The following is a 13625-nucleotide window of genomic DNA, read 5'->3' as shown; positions in this document are numbered from 1 at the left end:
GAGCTGTTTATCCAGCCCTATGTACCTGGAGTCCTGTGACCTGATCTTTCTTTAATGGCAGGCTTGTAGCCCAGGGAAGCCTTGGACTTGCTATGTAGCTGAGGCTGATCTTGAACTTCTGATCCTCTGGCCCCCACCTCATGAGTGTTGTGAATACAGGTGTGCACCATGGTGCTTGGCTTCCTGATCCTTTATTTAACTGGAATATTGTTGAATTTATTATTTTATGTGTGTGAGTGCTCTGTCCACATGGATGCTCTGAGAAGTGAGAAGAGGGCATTGGATCTCCTGGAGTTATACATAGTTGTGAGCTGTCAGTGGGGGCTGGGAATTGAACCTAGGTCCTGCAAGAATAAGTGCTCTTAACTAAACCATCTCCCCAGCCCTCGATTTTTGAGACTCTGTAGTCCAGGCTGGCCTTGAACTCTTGGTAATCCTCCTGCCTCAGCTGCCAAAGTGTGTCCAGTGTCACACTCAGCTACCAGTGTCTCCTATGAGCTGTTATGTGTTTCTGTGGTGCCCTGAGCTTGCCTCATCGTGTACGATGTATTTCTCATTCAAGGCCTGTGGCAAGCTTGTCCTCTGCTTTGCTTTCTCCCTTGTAAAATGCTGGCACAAATGTCCTGCCTTATACAAAGTATTTTTTATAATTACTCAGAAATAAAAACACTGAGCTTTTAAAAATGCACATTTCAAAGGACTTAGTAAATAATCCAGAACTCAGAGTTGCCATGTGCACTTGTCAAGGGACAGCGCCCGTCCCTGTTGAGGCTGTGAGCCGTTGCTCCTTTTCAATATTGTAACTCCATAAGGCACAGAGAAAGATGTCATTACAGTCCATACTTCAATTACTTGGTAACTAATGAATTGGCAAGGTTTTTCATGCGTGAGCCCCAACTTACATAATGTAATTCCATTTGTGGCCCTTTGCTGCTTGGCCATGGCCACTTTTAATGTTTTGTAGGACTTTTGTCTACTTGAAAAGGTTTTTGTTTTTTTCCTTCCTTCCTTCCTTCCTTCCTTCCTTCCTTCCTTCCTTCCTTCCTTCCTTCCTTCCTTCTTTCCTTCCTTCCTTCCTTCCTTTCCTTTCCTTTTTGGAGACAGGGTTTCTCTGTGTAGCCCTGGCTGTCCTGGAACTCACTCTGTAGACCACCAGGCTAGTTGGTCATGGCAGTGCATGCCTTTAATCCCAACAAATTCAAGGTTAGCCAGGATTACATAGTGTGACTCTGCTGTCTCAAACAACAACAACAAATTTTAATACCCTTCCTTAGTTTGAGGGGAGACGGGAGACACATAAGCCTCAGTGTGACTACGGCGGCCAGAGGACATCTTGCTGGAGGCGGTCCTCTCCTTCCTCCGTGTGACTCTAGGTATCCAACTCAGGTGGTCAGGCTGCAGCAATGGCTTTTACCCCTGAGCCATCTCACCGGCCCCTGGAAACACCTTCCCTAAGCTGTCCCGTGTCTTTTCATTAGTGGTGGCTTTTGATGTCCAGGGCATTTTAAGGTTGGGTAATGCATTTTAAAGACAGACAGCCAGGTGTGGTGGTGTGAGCTTTTGGGAAGGGCAGGCAGAAGGATCTATGTATGGGTCAGCTACAAGTTTGAGGCTACTCTGGGCCACAGCAGACACTGTCTCTAAAGCTAAAGCAAAACCTGATATGATGGCTACAACTGAGGGTTCAGTTGGTCCAGCAAGCTTGAGGCCCTGGGTTCAATCCCTGATGTGGAAGGAAAATACACAAAACCCTAGAGATGTTCATGACATCTAGGTCATGCTGCTCCTGATCCCTGCAGTATGGTTTTGAGCACCAGTGTCTCCCTCTTCCCCCTTCCTGACAAGTGGGAATCTTGAATCCTGTGACCCACACCCCACTGCCTCCTACTAACCCCTACCTCTGTCTTGGTGACTGTCTTTTCTCCACTTCTAGGGGTTGAATTGTCTCAGAATGTTCTCTGCTGATGCTGCAACTTTGTTTGCTTTCCCGGATTTGGCTTCTTAACCTAGAATGGTCTGGGGGGCCCAGAACTACAGGGGCTCAGTGGGCAGCTCTTCAGAGTGAACCACAGGACACCCGCTTCACTGTTAGAGGTCCAGTTTTCTATCCACTGAACCACAGAGCCAGCCGAAAGGAGACCTGTTTACCAGATGAGTAAGTGACCCTGGGGCTACCATCCTGGCTTGAGAGTACAGGGCCACCGGCTGTTATTTTTATCTTTTATTCCAATAAAAATAGCGGTGACATAGCACCAACAGCCTGAGTATTCAGACGACTCAGGGACCTGTCTCCTGTTACGATAAATCTTTCCACCAAAAGCCGCCGAGCCCCACTGCCACGTGTGCGCTTTACGCCAGCCGCCTGCCCGAGTTAGGGCCCCAATTAATGCACAGAGAGACTTGTATTAGGTACAATGCTGCTTGGCCAATGACTAGGATTCTCATCTGCTAACTCAGTCTTAATTATCATAAATCTATATATTTTATAAGACTTATCTTATAGAGGATGCCTTCCGCTGGCACCCTCTCTTGCAGGTGGCTCACATTGCACTGCTGGAGGAAGAGTGGAGGGGAAAAGGGACATTTCCTGTTTCTCCTTGCTTGAATATGAGTCTCCTTGCTATGTCACTTCCTGCCTGGATCACCACTTCTCTACCACATTTCCCAGAATCCTCTTTGACTCCTAGTCCTGTCTAACTGCTGTCTCATTGGCCACACAGAACTTTATTTAACATCAATAAGATAAACATACACAGTACATTCCTCATCAGTCTCCATAACAGGGTCTTATTTCTTCCTCTAGCACTTTTCCTCCTTAGCATGGAGTCAGGTTGTACCCCGAAACCCTGCCCCCAATCCTCATAACCTTTGACCTTAGTGGCCTTGAGGTGATGGCCTTGAGGACCATCACCCACACCCATTGGAGCAGAGTGCTCCTTCTAGATGGACAGAGCTAGGGAACCTCAAGAGGAGAGAAAGATGCGAGCACACAAATCAAGCATTATTCCTGCAGGCCAAGAGTAACCCCAAGGAAAAAGAGATCCCAAGGAGAGTTTCCAGCTGTCAGTCACTGGCTGGATCTCCCATGTAGCTGGTGCGCAGAGGGTTCTAGCCAGGGAGGGTACCCAGGAGTGCAGAGGCCTGGCATCTTAGCTCTGTGGAAGTGAGGAGGGTTCAGGATGCAGACCAGAGCCTCTCAACTCGGCCCAGGATGCGCCTGCAGTTACTTCCCACTGCCTCTCGCCAAGGATGTCAGGCAGTGAGTCAGAGCCCAGGTATTTTGGCTCAGCCACTGTGTTGACAATAATGGTGATTAAACAGACATTTTATTTGTTTATTTTTTCTCTCCCCCACCCCCTGCACTTCCAGAAGAAAGATCTGAAGAGACAAAAAGTGATCAGGGGAAGTAAATGGGAGCACCCTGGAGTGGGTAAAGGATTTACCTGCCCTGTGTGACAAAACATCGCCTTTGCAGCCCCTGAAATCTAGGTCTTGAGGAAAAATTCAGAGACACTGTCCGGGGTAGCAGTATGAAAGACTGGGTTAGACACCAAGTGGGACTTGCTGCTCAAAGACTTTCCTTCTTTCACTGAGTAGAAGGCAATTAACTTGTTGGAAAGCAGTCTCCCGCGATGGGGTAAGACAAAGCAAACCTAGGAAGTAGGGAAACTGAGGCAGGAGCATGGGACACATTTACAAAGGCATCCACGAAGCACTCTGTTTTGAGCTTGAGACAGAGTGCAGCAGATGACCAGCAGGCCAGCCTGGAGGGGTGAAGTCAGGAAGCAGAGATGTGGGACGGACCTCCGGTGGCCAGAGCATCATGTGAGACACTGATTCAGCCTGGCTCACACAGACCCAGAAGCAGCCCTGGCCTGCCTCCCTGCTTGTCCTGTTACTATGGCTTGTGGGGGAAGGAGTCACCAGTTCAAGTATCCAAGGGTGACAGGATTATCTCAAGGCCTGTCCCCAGGCCTGGTTCAGTGAGTTTCTACCTCTCCCTGAGCCTGATATTCAGCCTTGTTGTGGCTGGATTCAGCCTGGTTGAAGGGTCACTTTCACACCTGTGTGGGAGGCCCGGTCTTTGTGGGGAGATAAAACTATTCCAGCCCGAGTACTGGCCTGACTTCAGGATCGGAACACACTTCATCATTATTTCACAAGTCAGTGGGATGCTTAGCCAGGGGACCTTGAGTCCAGAGAGCACAGCAAATGGCCCCAGGTGAGGAATTAGTGAAGGAAGGCCCAGGTTGCCCAGCCCAGATATGAAAACACTGGCTGGACAGGATGTCCTTTTTGGTCACTGCCCCAGGCTCTTGTGGAGCTCTGCCCTAACTGGCAGCACTTAGTCTTTGAGATGTTGGCAACCAACATACCCAAGTCTTCCTGGCTTCAGGCCTTATTGTCCCATCCCCTGAGCCTTGGGAATACCCTAGGTGTCCTCCAGCAGGGAGAGAGGCTAGCGGATTGCTGGGCAGAGGAGGTAACTACCCCTGTTACCAAGGTTGGGGAGTGTGGCCTGTTCCAATAGACAGGTCACCAGGGACTGTGGCACTGTCCAGCAGCACCAGGGGCTCTGGGTGTTTGGGGGACGGGACTAGAATTTGTGAAGCTTTGCACTACTGTTAGTTTGTAAGATTCCGAGGTGGGGATAAGAGCACAGGTTTGTTTTACTAGTTGGGTAGTATTCTGAATTCATGCTGGCAGTAAATGTATTACTTCCTTCTCAGAGTTGGGTGTTACTTAGAATGATGCTAAAACAACAAGAAAAACAATAGAAGAGGAGACAGAAGGAGACACGGTGGAGGGAGAGGAAGAGTTGGATGAGCATGGGTGCACACATGTTCAATCTTAGCACCGGCGAGGCAGGGGCAGGTAGATCTCTGTGAGTTCAAGGCTGCCCTGATACACACAGTGGGTTCTGTTTTGAATTCCTTCCTTCCACCCAGGATCCCAATGCCATGAGACTCCAGGCACCTGTGTTGCCTCTCTGTTCCCCAGTTATCTTCCCTGCGCAGTGGGGCTGAGAAGATGGCTTTTGAGGGGGCTCAGTGTGGCACTTGACACACCAGGTTGAGAACAACCTGTATGGTTTTCCACGAGGGGAGTGAAGCCTCAGAGAAGGGGCAGTTGAGTTTAGTGGGGACTGCGGTTGAGCTTGGTCCCATAGGTCTCAGAGTAAGGATGTGTTGTCCTGAAGGAGACACACAGAGAACTCAGCCCCTCTGGAGATTATATGGGCTGATGGAGGTGAAGTCACTGTACACCTTCCTTCAGACCAGCTGACCATTGACCCCAAAGTGCATCCAGCCCAAGCCTGGACTCCCTCCCACATCCAGAGCTCTTCAGGGCTGTGCTCCAGAGAGGTAATCTATGTTGTTTATCTTTTAAACACCATTAACCACAAATTAGATGATTCTTTCATGGCAATAAATTAATAGATTCCATTAGTAAACAGTCAATTACAAGATGATTACTTTTCTGCCCAAGCCTCGAGCTTTTTATGACTGATGCCGTCAGCTGCTTCTCACCCGACTCTCCTTGTCAGGTTTCTGGTTCACCGGCCTGCGTTTGTACTCCTGTGCACTGGGGAGACCAGGCATGGGGTAGGGACAGTCTCAGGACCAGGCAGTGAGCAGCCAATAGCCTGCTTGCAGAGAAGAAATAACAGTTTTTATTTCCAACACAGACCAGTCCAGTAGAGCGGCTGCCACCCTTCACCCCTGCGCAGATCATAAACACACAGCATGTGCTCCTCAGTGACTTTGTTACTTCATCATGGTCAATCCCCAGTAATCTTCTTTATGTCCATCCTTCTATTTTTCCTTCCTTCCATCCACCCATGCTTCCTTCTTTCCGTTCTTTAACCCGTCCAGCCTCCTGTTCATCAACCCATGCATTCACCAACACATCCACTCATCTTCATCCATCCATCCACTCATTTATCCATCCATTCACTTATCTTTCAGTTCATTAATCCATCCATCTTCCATCCATTCATCATCCATCCATTATCCACCTATCTGTCTAGCACTTACTGAGTAATCGTGTATTAAGTACCAGGTACGACATTGCATGTTGGAGTACAATATTCCACACTGAGAGCTGCTTTGGGTACCCGGTGCTAGTACTCAGAATGGATGTTGGTTGTTTTGGAGGCACAGCATCTATCTCCCTTTGCTTACAGAATCTTCAAGCAAGAACACATCCTGGGGCCACCTCTCACCACAGCCCAAGCACTTCCTAACCCACAGCAGTCTCTGCACTTTCAGGGGAGCCATGCGTGCGTCTGTGTTGGGGTAGTGGCTCTCTTGCTCTATGCTCTGAGACCGGCTCCTACCCATGGCCAACCCCTGTCCTTCTACACAGCCCCGTGCTTTAGCCAACCAAGACCCTCAGTGAACACAGTGATTGGTGAGACCTAGAGACAGGGCAGAGATGAGACTTCAAAGGCTTTGACATATGACACCTTGGCTGCAGCATCCTGACCATGCCTGCCTTTAATTCCCTTGTAACCGTGTGTCTATTCCCATATCTAAAGTCTTCATCTGCCCGTGGGGCAGTTATGGTGGTGAGCGAGGTGCCCACAATAGTCAGAACCCCGAGAACGCAGTAGGAGAGTGAACAGAGGCTTGGATCCATTGTGAAAGCCGGGCATGGGGAACCCAGCTGCTTTAGTGGAGCACTAGGACAGGGTTCACCTCTAGGTAGAGTCTCTGGCATCTGCCTCACAGGTGTCTGTGTGGCTCAGCTGTTCCGGGAAGCAGCGCCAAGGCAGAATGGCATGCAAAGTCCCAGTGGGACGGGAGCACAGGAGGCAGGAATAGTGAGCAGGAGAGCGGAGGAGCCTTCGGATACAGACACAGATCTGATACCTGGAAATATGGAGAGGAAAGAGGTGGGGAGGGCTGACAAGAGGAGACAGTGGAAAGAGCTTGGGACCACAGGCAGTTCTGAGGAAGTCTCAGGCTGCGGATGCAGAGCTCCAGGGTGGAGGGGCTTCACCAGAGAGCCCCAAGGGAATAGAAACAGCCCAGTTCCAGAACATTCCCTGCTGTACTCACGGACCTGGGTACTGCACAGCCTCATGCATCAACACTGCTGCAGCTCATAAGGGGGCAGCCTCTGGGGCTGCATGTTACCTTCTTTCCTGGCCCCAGAAATGACCTAAAGACACACCCAAGGCCACGTATCAAATCAAATCCCCCTCTCCATAAACGCCTGCGGTTGGGAGCAGAGATGCTTGTTCACCCTTGGTGAGTTTGACCAACATGCATGGGGGGTGGGCTAATGCATCCCCAGGCTGCACACATGGCTCTGCAGAGGAGCCCACACCCTCTGTGCTTGTTGTCCCTTAACTAATGGCACTTAACTAATGGCGACAGGGAGGACTTTTAAGATTTCAAAGCTATTTTGGTGCCAGCCGTGGGCAACACAGTCTATGCACGTGGGAGCTCTCTCACAGGAGCAAGTACAACGATCCAGAAAACAACACATTTTTTTTTCCCCCTGGAACATTCCACACGGGGGAAGAAATATCTGTGTCTTTGCTGGTGTCTGGCCTGTTGCCTGTCCTGGGTCTGAGTGACTAGTGTCTCGGTGCATACCCTCCAGACACACCTGGAGGTCCTACACGTCACAGACAGCACTGAGACTGGTGGATGTCCCCTGTGTCATTTCCTTCCGGGTTTTACTTAAGGCCTTTCCTCCCGGTATACTTCACGATCACTCTCTTCCTTCCTTCCCTTGTTCCTTTCAGAGATGGAAGCTGGGACGTCATGCCTACTAGACTAGTGCCCTATCACTGTGTGGATATCAATTCCTACCTCTAGTTTTACTTTTTGGTTTTGCTGCTGTTTGCTTCTCTGAGACAGGGTCTCACTATGTCGCCATAGCTATTCTGAGACTCACAAAGATCCTCCTGCCTCTGCCTCCTGAGTCCTGGGTTCATAGGTGTGCACCACCATGCCCGGCTTACTTTTTGTTTTGAGACAGAGCTTCACTAAGTTGCCCAGGCTAGCCTTGAACTTACTCTGTAGTCCAGGCAGCCTTCAGGCTTATGATCCTTCTGCCTCAGCCTTGAAGTAGCTGGGGTGGCGGGCCTGACCCTCAAGACCCAGGTCTTAGGGATTTCTGCCACCTACAACCCCCTCTCAGGGGGACTCAGAGAGCTGAACTCAAAAGAAGAAATGCATTAAATGCATTAAAAGATGGGCCCGGTTTATCTGTGAGTGTCTTCTGTTTTTCTATAAAACATGCATTGCTAATGATGTTTACTGAAAAAGAAGAAAAAAAAATCCCTAAGTAAAACCGACAGACATGTGTTGGACACAATGGCTCACTCCTTACCTTAACCCCCTGGCCTGCTGCTCTTTAGTGTTTGATTTGCCTTGCTCTCTTGTGAGAGCAGAGCTGGGGAGGAATTGCCTAACCTTGCATGCTACAAATAGCTCATCAGACAGTCCACCAGTAGAAGTTTTGTCCCTCAGTGCATGGCACAGGATCAAATATTTGAATGTGACTTTCCCACTGACAGGAGGACAGAGCTTTGCTTAGGGAAGGAGTGGGTTAAGGAGCTGCTTCACCGACAAGGAAGAGTGACCTCACCTTTAGCACTGTCTCCATCACGGAGGAAGGACCCATGTCTCCATGCATCTCTGCTGGCCTGGGGTTACTGCTGGACTCCATCAGTGGGAGTGGGGTTGTGATGTCCATGGCAGCCACCGTTGTTTGCTCCGGTAATACTCTCCTCCAGTGGAGGACCCTGCCTGGAGTTGTGAGTGAAAACTTGACAGCACTAGTTAGCTGGGGAGGGGAATCAGAACCATCCTCCTGCTCAGCCCTGCAGAAACGAGGCAGACTGGGCTTCATCGGCTTGGCATCTCACTGAGCACAGAGGAAACAGTGACAGGATCCAACAGCTGCAAAGAGTAGGGGCAGCACCTGCCAATGGGTGGGGGGACAGGGATGGAGGGCTCCCAGGAGGGAGCTTCCTGCAGGGAACTCTCAAAGTATGCCCTGGGGAGAGGGTGCCTGTCTCCCAGATTCCCCAACCTAGATAGAGAGGCCCCTGAGAGGCACTCACCTGGGCATAGAGAGGCCCCTGAGAGGTGCTAACCTGGGCATAGAGAGGCCCCTGAGAGGTGCTAACCTGGGCATAGAGAGGCCCCTGAGAGGCACTAATCTGGGCAGCTTTCTTACATTGACCTCCAGGACAGATTTTTTTTAATTAAAAATCATTTATTAGTGTAAACCTAACTGGGGTATCAAATCGATATTTTTCACTATATTTTTCTGATAGAAATGGCTGTTGGGCTATTGGAACTGTTATCTGTTGCTAAGTAGCAAGTACACATCCGTTTGTGTTTTTTGCACACGTGTGCACATACATGCACACCTGTGTTTGTGTATGATGCGTGTATGTGAGCACACATGCACACCTGTGTATATGATACATGTGTGTACACATACATGCACAGTTGTCTATAATTCTTTAAGTTTTTATTATTTTATGTGTGTGGGTGTTATTATTTTATGTATTGGTGAGACCAACACTTGCTCTTAAACTTCGGAGGCATCTTGCTAGCCCTGTTTATATTTCTTTTTACTTAATTTTTATTTATTCTTTTATAATGATATATAAACAATAAGTCTTGACCACTCCCCCAGACTCCCTATTACTTCTCCCTTCCATATATTCTTTCTCATAACCCACCAAGTCCAGTTGGTGCTGCCCAGATACGCACGGGTCTGGGGCCATCCGCTGACCCACAGGCAATCGGGCAATTGACTAGTGGCCTCATCCCAAAGAAAACAGTCTTCTCCCGCTATCCATAGCCAGCAACTCCTCAGCCAGGGGCAGAGCCTCTCGAGCTCCTCCACCATTCACACTGGGCTGCTGACTGGTTTGATCTTTTTGGCAACCACAGCTGCGGTGAGTTTGTGAGTGCAGGGGCCATGTCAAGTCCAGAAGTCACATTTCCCAGCATTCCTCCCATCTTCTGGCTCTTCCATCCCCCTGCCCCTTTTCTGCGGTATTCCCTGAGTCTTTGGGGGACTTGATGTCCCCTTAGGGCTGAGTGCTCTCAGTCAGTTATTCACAGCTCTTGACCAGTTGAAAGTCTCTGCCTCAACTACTGCCCACTGTGAAAAGAAGATTCTCTGACCAAGACGGAGAGCAGCCTTACCTATGGTATACACATAGACATTTAGAATGCAGTTGACAACGTGTCTATTTAACAAAATAACTGTGGTAGGTTTCCCCCTCAAGGGCCTATGATGTCCCCAGTCATGGGGTTTTGAACAGGTTTACAATCCCAGACATGAATTCCTGCCTGTAGAGTGGGCTTCAACGCCAGTCAGAAAGTACCTTTAATCCCAGCACTCAGGAGGCAGAGGCAGGAGGCTCTCTGTGGGTTTGAGACCAGCCTGGTCTACATAATAAGTTCCAGGAGAGCCAGGGCTGTTACACACAGAAATCTCGTCTTGAAAAACAAAAAACAAGCAAAACAAGCAAGACGGAAGACCCCCCACAAACAAATGAAACAACAACAAAACCCTCTTATACATAGACTAAAATAATTAATAGATCTGAAATGAGCCACAGGTCACGCACGGGCACTCAGGAGCATCTCTGTCATGTGCCCGCCATTCCAGCTGGCTTTACTTGGCCTGGGCAGTGGTAGGGGCTGAGCCGGTGAAGAGTAGGCAGATTAGGGAGCTGCATCTCTCTTCTTTGTCAACTGGTTTCTTTCATATTCTGTGCAGTCTGCCTCTGCCAAGGCTCTCCCAGGCCTCACTCTGTCCCACTCTCCTGCCTCGCCAAGAAAGCAGGGCAAGCCGGGCATTGGTGGCACACGCCTTTAATGCCAGCACTCGGGAGGCAGAGGCAGGCGGATCTCTGTGAGTTCGAGACTAGCGACTAGCCTGGTCTACAAGAGCTAGTTCCAGGACAGTCTCCAAAGCCACAGAGAAACCCTGCCTCAAAAAAAAAAAAAAAAAAAAAAAAGCAGGGCAAGAGAGAACCTTGCATTAATGAGCCACGGTGGTCCAGCTTCAAACCCCAATTCTGGGGGACATTTGACCTTTTGATCACATAAGGCACACTAAGGTCCTGCTTACTGGAGAAGTGATGTTTTCCTGCCTTCACTGTTGTGGCCAGAGTCCAGACGCCCAAAGACCACCATGAGACCAGATCCGATGCAAAAGCAAAGAGTTTTTTTTTTTTTTTTTTTTTTTTTTAATTCCAGCATGCTGGGGCCAACCCCGCTACACAAAAGCAAGATGGTGACAACCCTGAGAAGGAGATGGGGGCTTCTTTTAAGCCTTGCTGAGGGGAGTGTCTAAGGAAGTTGGGTCATTTTAGATATGATTGCCTTAAGCAAGTGGCAATCGTATCAGTACGTTCTAATTGGCTGCGGGCTAGTCAGTGCATTGTTTTCCATTCTTGGGCAGGCCTGGACAAGTCCCAGGTCCTATCCTTGAGCTGCTGTGGAGGCTGGCTCAGGCCTGGCCTGATCACATATTGCATGTTCCAGGCCTCCTCATCCTTGCTGTTGGGGTGCTGGAGATTGATTGTCGTTTTTTTCGTGGCTCTTCCTCAGAAACTGCTTGTTCAGTCTCAGGAAACTGAAATTGAGGCCTGATCTCGGAGAAAAGATTCTGCAGGCTGCTTGGCCCTTTCATTCCCTTCTTACCTTCCCTCATCCCTTACCAAACCTCGTCTTATTTAAAATATATATATTTATTTATGATTTGTGTGCATGGATGTGTGCCTGTGTGAGTTTGTGTGCGTATGTATCAGCAAGAACATGGAATGTCAGATGCCCTGAAACTAGAGCTACAGGTGATTGTGAGCCTCTGGAAGCAGGTGCTGGGAACTGAACCCCGGTCCTCTGCACAAGCAGTAAAAACTCTTAACTGCTGAGCCACCTCTCCCCTGAGCCCATGCCCACACCCCACCCCTCTGTATACCTTGAGACATGGCCTGTTACTGAACCTGGAGCCAGCCAGCAATTCCTATGGATCCTGTCTCCACCCCCAACACACTACCATGCTGGGTCCTGAGGCTCTGAATTCAGGTCCTGATACTCGGGAAGTAGTTCACCCAAGGCCAGCTGTCCAGCCCTTGTTTGTCTGCTTCTGTGTTGGTGGGCATTTGGGCTATGTACAGAGTAACTCTGAGCATGTGTTCCTACTTTGCCTTCCATAAGGTAGTGTGACCTGGCCCAGCCTCTTGCCTGTCCCTCCCAAGACGGTAACATCTCTTGCAAGGCACACAGATGGAGGCAGGAGGCAGTCATCTTAGAACAGAGGGGATGAGGAAGGAGAACACGGTGGAGATTAGGAAATTAAAAAGAATGTTTCCACCTTAAATGCCCTCCCCTGATAATGAGATTGATGACTGACTTATATGCCGTCCGACAGCCCTCATTCAGCAGCTGGTGGAAGTAGAGGCAACACTCACAACTTATCACTGAACTGAACTGGAATCCAGAAGAGCAAAGTGGTCTAGACCAGGCTAATGAAACCCACAGAAACAGCTGACCTGAACATTGGGGAGCTCTTGCTACCCAGACTGATAGCTGGGAAACGAGGATGGGACTGATCCAGACCCCAGGAACATGGGTTTCAGTGAGGAAACCTCGGAAATCTACAGGACCTCCTGTAGTAGTTCAGTACTTATCCCTAGCATAGGTGTGGACTTTGGGAGCCCATTCCACATAGAGGAATACTCCCTGAGCCAAGACACAAGGGGATGGGCCTAGGCCCTATCCCAAAGGATACGATAGACTCTGATGACACCCTATGGAAGGCCTCTCCATCCAGGGGGAGCAAAAAGGGTATGTGATAGGTAGGGTTTTAGTTGGGGAGGGGGTGGTAGGGGAGGACGGAAGGGAGAAGGGAACTGGGATTGTCATGTAAAACAATCTTGTTTCTCAAATAAAAAAAAATCTGGGAAAAAAAAAGAGAATGTTTCCTACAAAGGTGGCTTATTTGGGAGAGGAAAGCTCCAGTCAGGTCTGGCAGATGCTGCAGCTCACAGAGGGATGGCCATGGTCAGGGGCAGAGCCCACAGCCTTCCAGGCGCTGGCTTGAACCAAACAGAATGCAGGCCGGCCTTTGTTATGTCTTTCCCAGAATGCACTCTTTCTGGAACCAGAGGCTGGGGAGGGTGGACAGACCTCAGAGCATGAAATCACATTACTGGAAATGGTTGGGGTTTCGGTTGGGGCCTGGAGAGGGGTGGTGTAGCAACAAGGCTGGCCTGCCACAGTGGAGACAAGGCTCACTGTACCATAGGACCCCAGCACCAGGATGTGGGGAAGCTGGTTCCAGCCTTGTCAGATGCATCCAACAGACACGCTTTTAAAAAGCACTATGCCTGGACCCCAGACAACAGCTGTGGCAGAACCAGAAGAGTCAGGTCAGAGCTCACAGAATTGTGACCCCTGTGTCCATAGCTGCCTGGTTTTGTATGAGGCCATTTGGGACCCTTTGCTCTGTTGCTTCAGAGCTTCTATGGCTCACAATGACCCTTGAGATAGAAGCTTCCAGCTTCCCCACTCAGTGCCACAGGAATGATTCTGTTGACACTGGCTTGGACCTCGTCTCTTCCATGATCT

Source organism: Cricetulus griseus, chromosome 6, assembly GCF_003668045.3.
Source record: "Cricetulus griseus strain 17A/GY chromosome 6, alternate assembly CriGri-PICRH-1.0, whole genome shotgun sequence".
In the NCBI taxonomy this organism is placed as follows: domain Eukaryota; kingdom Metazoa; phylum Chordata; class Mammalia; order Rodentia; family Cricetidae; genus Cricetulus; species Cricetulus griseus.
The sequence above is the reverse complement of the archived record's forward strand: the minus strand, read 5'-3'. Positions refer to the sequence as shown.